Here is a 6,428-nt window from a genome sequence, read left to right on the forward strand (position 1 = left end):
TTGAATAGGTAATGTATTAGCTTCAGGTTGGATTGATGAAGAAAGTTGGTTGATCTCAAGAAAGTGGATATGTTAATGTGTTAGAGGGTTAAATGGATGGTGTGATCTTTATGATGAAATGAAAATAAATGTGAATGATTGTGTATTCATGACAGTATTTGTTGAAAGTGTTGGTTGAAGAAGTATAAAATTATGATGTGAGTGTTTGTGTATTATACAGCGATATTAAAAATAAGTATACATATCCCATTTAAGTGGGAGTTAAACAGGCATCGTGAGTGTAACAGTTAGGACAGATGCTTATTTAGGTACAGTGATCAGATGAGAGTGGCCTGTGAGGAAGAGAATAAAACATTGAGTGACTAGTTAGAAAAGTCATTATTTAGTGAAATGTATGGAAAGAAAGATATATTCAAATGGCATGTTGATGTAATGGGTGAGGTTAATATTGACAGCGGAGAGCACATGTCTATTACAGGTGTATTTATAATAGTGCAAAAAAAAATTATTATTGATGAAGTGTAGAGTAAGTTAGTGTAGTGATGGGTGAAATGAATATTATTAACAAGAATATGTTACATTTGGTAGAAAATGTATTTGATTTCAATAGTAATGGAGGAAAGAAAATTCTGTAACAGGTGGAAATGTAATGTGAAGAAAATGAAGATATAGAGCAAACATGTAGGTTTGAAAGAGGTATTTATTATATTAAAGGCATAGAAAAGAAGAAATAAACGAAAGAATTATGTGAGTATAAACATGCAAGTGTACAAATAGGTATTAAATATATACAAGTTAGAAAGCGCATTATTCTTGCATGATGTCAGCATTTTTGTCTGCAGTGTTGGTCTCCTGCATGATGCCAGTGTTGGGGTCTGGAATGATGTCAACGCTGGTCACGTGAATGATGGCAGTGGTGGTTTTGGCATCAGTGGTGGGGTTTGGTTCTGTCTGAACAGGAGAGGTCATCATGTCTGAAATCATGAAAGCTGTGTTAGTTGTGTGTTGGATAAAAGTACAATCACTACTTACGTTTAAGGTAGTTGTTCAGAGAGCTGTCTATTGTAAACAATTATACAGTTAATGAGTTTGTGTTGAGTAGTGAGAGCAAGTAAATATTTGTTAGGATGAAACATAGCAAGTAAGTTACCGTCATTGTCAAATGCAACAGTAGACTGCAGGACTTCAACTTGTTTGGAGAGCAGCTTGTAGTTGTCGTTGCAAGTGGAGGATTTGCTGGGTTTTTGAGGCATCTTTTTGTGTTGCAGCTCTAATGTTGCGAATATTTTTCACCATAAGTTGAATGCAGGTTTCATGAGCCTCAATTGTGAGGTTGTAGAGGTTATCTCTTGTGATGTTTGTATCCTTACAAGCATACTGTTAATATAGGAAGATAAAAAATATGTGTTATTAGTAAGAAAGTCTAGTCATGATAATATAGCATATTACAGTTGCAGTGGAAGTATATGTTTGAATGTGAAGTCTGTAAAATATGTATTTGTGTAGCATCCAAAATAAAGTTCTTTACACAACATAATGTGTATAAATAGAAACATCTGAATAAGGTTGTGTACTAACACTTGCGAAAGCGATATCGTTTATTGTAGAGAACTTAGTTGGTGAAGAGGTAGTCAGTGTCTGTGGAATAAAGCAGAGACAGAGTTTGGTATATGAAGCAGTGCGGTGTGTAACCGGGTTTTAGAATAAGGAAATCACCAGTTTATGCTAATTATTGATGTGCCACGACTCTGATAATGAACAAACTCCAACACCTCTCAATAAACCCTTTAACTCACGGACAAGGTTAAATAAAATCTTTACCTTTCACAGGTCTCTGAATCAAAACAAAACAATTCCTATCAACTTTAAATTAACTCACAAACATCACATGTGGGCCTACTCCAGAAATGATAAACTGTAGACTCAGTTGCAGGCCTGTAGTGATGCTCGGGTGCGGTGAGGCCTGAAAACTGTTATGGCCACTTCACTCAGTCAAGAGCATAAAATAAAAGCACATGCATTGTCAAATCAGTTCAATACTCACAGGTCAAAACGAGGAGCAATAGGGTAATGTCACAGATAGGGGTGATGGCAGTCACAATCCAAACACAGGCAGCACACACAGCAATGAAAATCCAGGGAAGAAGAAAAACAGCAGGGTCCATCCACCAGCACTCTCAGTTTCTCTCTCTCTCTCTCTTCACAGACGTCCGTCTCCTTTAATAACATGAACTCTGTTGAGCCATAATATCATCACACTAAATCGTACTGACTTAACGTTAGCCCGTTTTAGCATTGAAAACAACAACAGTGCTAAAGCTATGATATCCAACACGTGATGCTAAGCTAGCGGGTGGCTAATTGCATTACACTCCGGTCTGTTCCACTACAACATTAAGTTACAGCTCACAATTTAAGGCATACACATTATATTTACCTTTGGCAGGTTACATAGAAGAGTTAATATCAGGACCACGAGTAGTCGACCTGGACGATACCTCTTAAATGTTTCCCACAGCACAACACTTTTCCTCAGGACTCTGGACTCTATCTCTCTCTCTGACCCACCTGCTCGAAGCATGCTGAACCACCACCTGCATATCATGTCCCGCCCCATACAAGACGGATGACTTGGATTGGCTGTGACTTTGCTACTACCCAATGAGAACACAAAAACTGAATGACTGACACAACACTGAGAAAAGTTAGATGTCACATTAAAAGCACTCAAATCAATAAGTCTCTCGTCTTCTCAATCACAGAGCCTTTTAACCACACATCTATTTATTGATTTACTTTTTAACTGTAAATATCTAAACTTATTAACTGTACATATTATATTTATTACATTTTATCCCGTATTTATCCCTATTTTAACTGCTATTTTTAATAATATGAACTTATCTAGTTATCAGGAACTTTCTCTTTTAATACAACATTTGTTATGCTATTTTGAGATTAATTTTATGCAGTGTATCCTAGTGATTTTTATACAGGGCTACACAAGGATACAAGGACACATTTTCCCCAACTAGGGCTGGTAGTGATTAATCGTTCTAGTCCCACACATTATGACAACAACATCTTCCGGGCGACTTCCCTCAGCAGATGAGTGTAACGGAGGCAGGAGGCTACGGCGCATGCTAACGTAGCTGCAAGTTAGCTCCAGCCCGGCATATGTAGCAGGAGTTGGTACATGTGCCGGAGCTAACGTAGCTGCGCGGGGCTGGGAGTTAGCTACGGCGCATGTAGCAGGAGCTGTAGCAGGAGCTCACTTCCAGCCCAGTGCTGCCGTGGAAAAAAATCTGCGCCACAGTACTCACAGGAAGAGACGAAGGAGGAGAGGCAACCAGCGTGGAGAGCACAACACACACGAACCTGCCGTGCGAACACCGTTCACCGTGGACTCCGACCCTGTCTTCTCGCTAAGACTCGCCAGCCGTCCGCGATGAGTTGTTCAATAACGTTATTAATAGTCCAACATGAAAACTCCTGTAAAGTCTCATCCCTGTCCCCAACCACTACATACTAGCCCCCAGCCCCTCACACACACGCCACAACGTGCTAACGTCACTAGCCTCCACACAAAATGTCTAAAAGAAGCAAATACCAGAATTATAAAAAAAAATACTTCGTATTCGTCTTGAGTGTTGCGACGGAATGATGGCACGACCCCTCTTTCAAGAACAACCTGTTCGCGTATCCGGCGTTATATTGGCCCAGGTTGGTAAAACAGTCCGATGAAAAGTGGTTAGAGCACACTAACAGATATTTGCCAACTCTTGCAGGAACGTTGCCGTCATATATGAACTCGATCCATCTCAATCTTGTGTCTTCTGAAGCTGGAGTCACATGAAGAGCTTTGTGCGGATTTGTGCAGCCCAGCACTGAGCATCTCGGTGGTCGAATTCGTTTCATGCTGCTAGTTAGCTTATCCAAGTGTTTCCAAGGCTTGCAAGAATGCAATGGCGGCGCAAACCGATGGACCGTCAATAAAGTGGGTGGTTCTTAAATCTTTGGTGGTTCCATCCATGGGTGGGTCGAGTGGTGGTGGGGGAGTGCATAGATCTATGGGGGAGTGTTCTACAATGGGTATTGGGCTAAAAGGACGTAGAAAAAGCCAATAATCCCATTGGACGCACTCTAGCATACAGTTTCTGACATAGAGGAACCACAACAAATCGCGGGAGTTGTTTTTTTCCAGAGTTTTTGGGACGGTAGACATGCCAGATACCCAAATTAACGTGTAGAAGCACTACAAAAGTGGCATTTTCATAATATGGGCCCTTTAACTAGACTGGCACTCAGTAGAGCTCAACAGAGCTGTACAGGTTCATCTCTGATCCATGCAGCTTCCTTCTACCAAGTTTTGTGGTTATTGGTCCAGTAGTTTATTACATGTTGACTGACAAATCAGAGGTGAAAACATAACCTCCTTAGCAGAGGTAATAAAACCTCCACACATTTATCAAAGAAATGTCACCAACAATATTAATAATTAGAAACACAACAGGAAATTAAAAGTAGAATGAAATGTTTCTAGAATATCTAAATAGTTGACGGGTAATTTTCTGTTGGTCAACTTATCAATTAATTTATTAAAAGCTCATTTTTCCCCTGCTACTTAGTCTATACTAGGGTTTTTATATTGTGTTTTATTTACATTGTATATATTGGTTTATTTTTGTCGTGCACTGGTTGCTGGTTGTACACCAAATTGCCCATGAAGGATAATAAAGATTTTCTTTTATGGATAGCTTTAGTTAATCACAAGCTGCACAAACCAAGCAAGAGCAGCAGAGGAACCCAGCAGCCAGCAGGGGGCAGCCTCAGGACATCACATGGAAACCAGCAGCAGCAGACTGTGATTCTTGTAAGGCGTCAGAAGACAAGTTTGGAAACTACTGGGTTATTCTCTAACGATAGGTTTTTAAAGCATGTGAAATCCTCCAGTATCTAAAATCCAAAAATATAAAAGTAACTTTTAAGTAAGGTAGTAAAGTAGAAAATATTTTTTCAGAATTGTGTATAAAAAGCAGCATAGAATGACACGGACACACACACACACACGATAGTCTTCTTAGTGTGCTTAGTTTCTCGCGGGATGTCAACAGGCGGTTTGGCCTAGTGGGTAGAGTGGTCATTCTTCAACACGATGGGGTTCGATCCCCAATATTTCTTATCTTCGTGCCGGCAATAAATAGCCTGACGTTATCATACTCATGATTCTAGTCAGAATATGAGTCTGAGACCGCTCCATTGGGCTGTGATTATGGGGCATGTTTCAACCGCACCAGGAAAAAAAATGCCTCTTCGCTCAATTGGATAGACCTACAATCAATCAGAGCAACGTAGTATGTGACGTATGAATCCCGTGGGAAGGACGGCAAAAACATCTTTTCGATCTACAAATGCCTTGATCGCGTTTCTCTGTTCCTCTTTCAAAATTAATGCGCTGTCGATGTCTCCTAAAACAGACTCAATGGCAGCATCTACACATCTCAGCTCTCCAGCGGCAGGCATGTTTGTGGAAAACCAAGTCAACCCAAGCGCTGTTCGATGACGTAGTTGATTACGTAACTGTTGATCATCTGTCCATCATCGTATAAAGCCCGCCCTGACAATTTGATTGGTCTGAACAGAAGCTGTTCGGAGATAATTTCTCGCCAACGGAGCAACTCCAGACCGAACTTCCCGACCAAAAAATATTGTGGGCGGGGCTGAGTTTGTCTGGCACCCAGGCTAGGCAATATACTGACCTCTTGAAATTGGCAGGATTTCAATCACCTATTAATTGCAAAATATATGACACTAAGTAAATTTAAATTAATTAAATATAAAAAAAGAAAAAATAAAATTAAATAAATGAATAAAAAAACAACCTGCATGTGCAATGTGCGCAATGGGCTTCTGCGCAGGATGTGTCCGGCAGTTTTTTTTATTTTTTAAATTTAATTTAATTCAATTTTTTAATTTAATTTAATTTATTTTTTTATTTAATTTGAAATGGTTATGATTCATTTTTGTTTTTAAATTTACATATTATTAGATATTGTGCAATGAATAGGTTGTTGAGCTGCCAATACGACAGCTTGCCAAACTTACCCATGAGTTCGGACCCAGCTCCTGTGTCCACTGGTGTCCTGATTCCACCCATGGCGAACGTGGGCGGAAATGAGGCTAATATATTGTTTTACATTGCATGTGTCACGTCATGATAATTCATGACGTGACACTAGCATCGCCTGTACCAGGAGCCGCCCCTGCTCCCAAAGTGTTTTGTGGACTTGAACCCTCCACCCACCCCTCCATCGGCATAGTGATGAGCAGATAATGAGTGCATTTTTATTTTCGGGTGAACTATCCCTTTAATTAAAAAATTCAAATGTATGCGGATGACAAATCCCACGTGGCTCTGCAGAGATAAA

General features: G+C 39.9%; 1 long non-coding RNA gene across 3 annotated transcripts; it reads right to left on the bottom strand.

Moving 5' to 3' along the window:
* Nucleotides 1–682: 682 nt before the first annotated feature.
* Nucleotides 683–3,929, bottom strand: LOC132999714 (uncharacterized). 3 transcript variants are annotated; one of them, XR_009678161.1, is made up of 5 exons: nucleotides 2,438–2,877; nucleotides 2,045–2,217; nucleotides 1,579–1,638; nucleotides 1,151–1,377; nucleotides 683–974 (listed from the first exon to the last, which is right to left on the bottom strand). It is a non-coding gene; the product is annotated as an uncharacterized LOC132999714 (long non-coding RNA). The 3 variants fall into 3 exon arrangements; XR_009678160.1 differs by having other exon boundaries at nucleotides 1,579–2,217; nucleotides 2,438–3,929; XR_009678162.1 differs by lacking the exon at nucleotides 1,579–1,638 and having other exon boundaries at nucleotides 2,438–2,873.
* Between the last annotated feature and the right edge of the window lie 2,499 nt (nucleotides 3,930–6,428).

This window comes from Limanda limanda, chromosome 4 (assembly GCF_963576545.1).
Source record: "Limanda limanda chromosome 4, fLimLim1.1, whole genome shotgun sequence".
In the NCBI taxonomy this organism is placed as follows: domain Eukaryota; kingdom Metazoa; phylum Chordata; class Actinopteri; order Pleuronectiformes; family Pleuronectidae; genus Limanda; species Limanda limanda.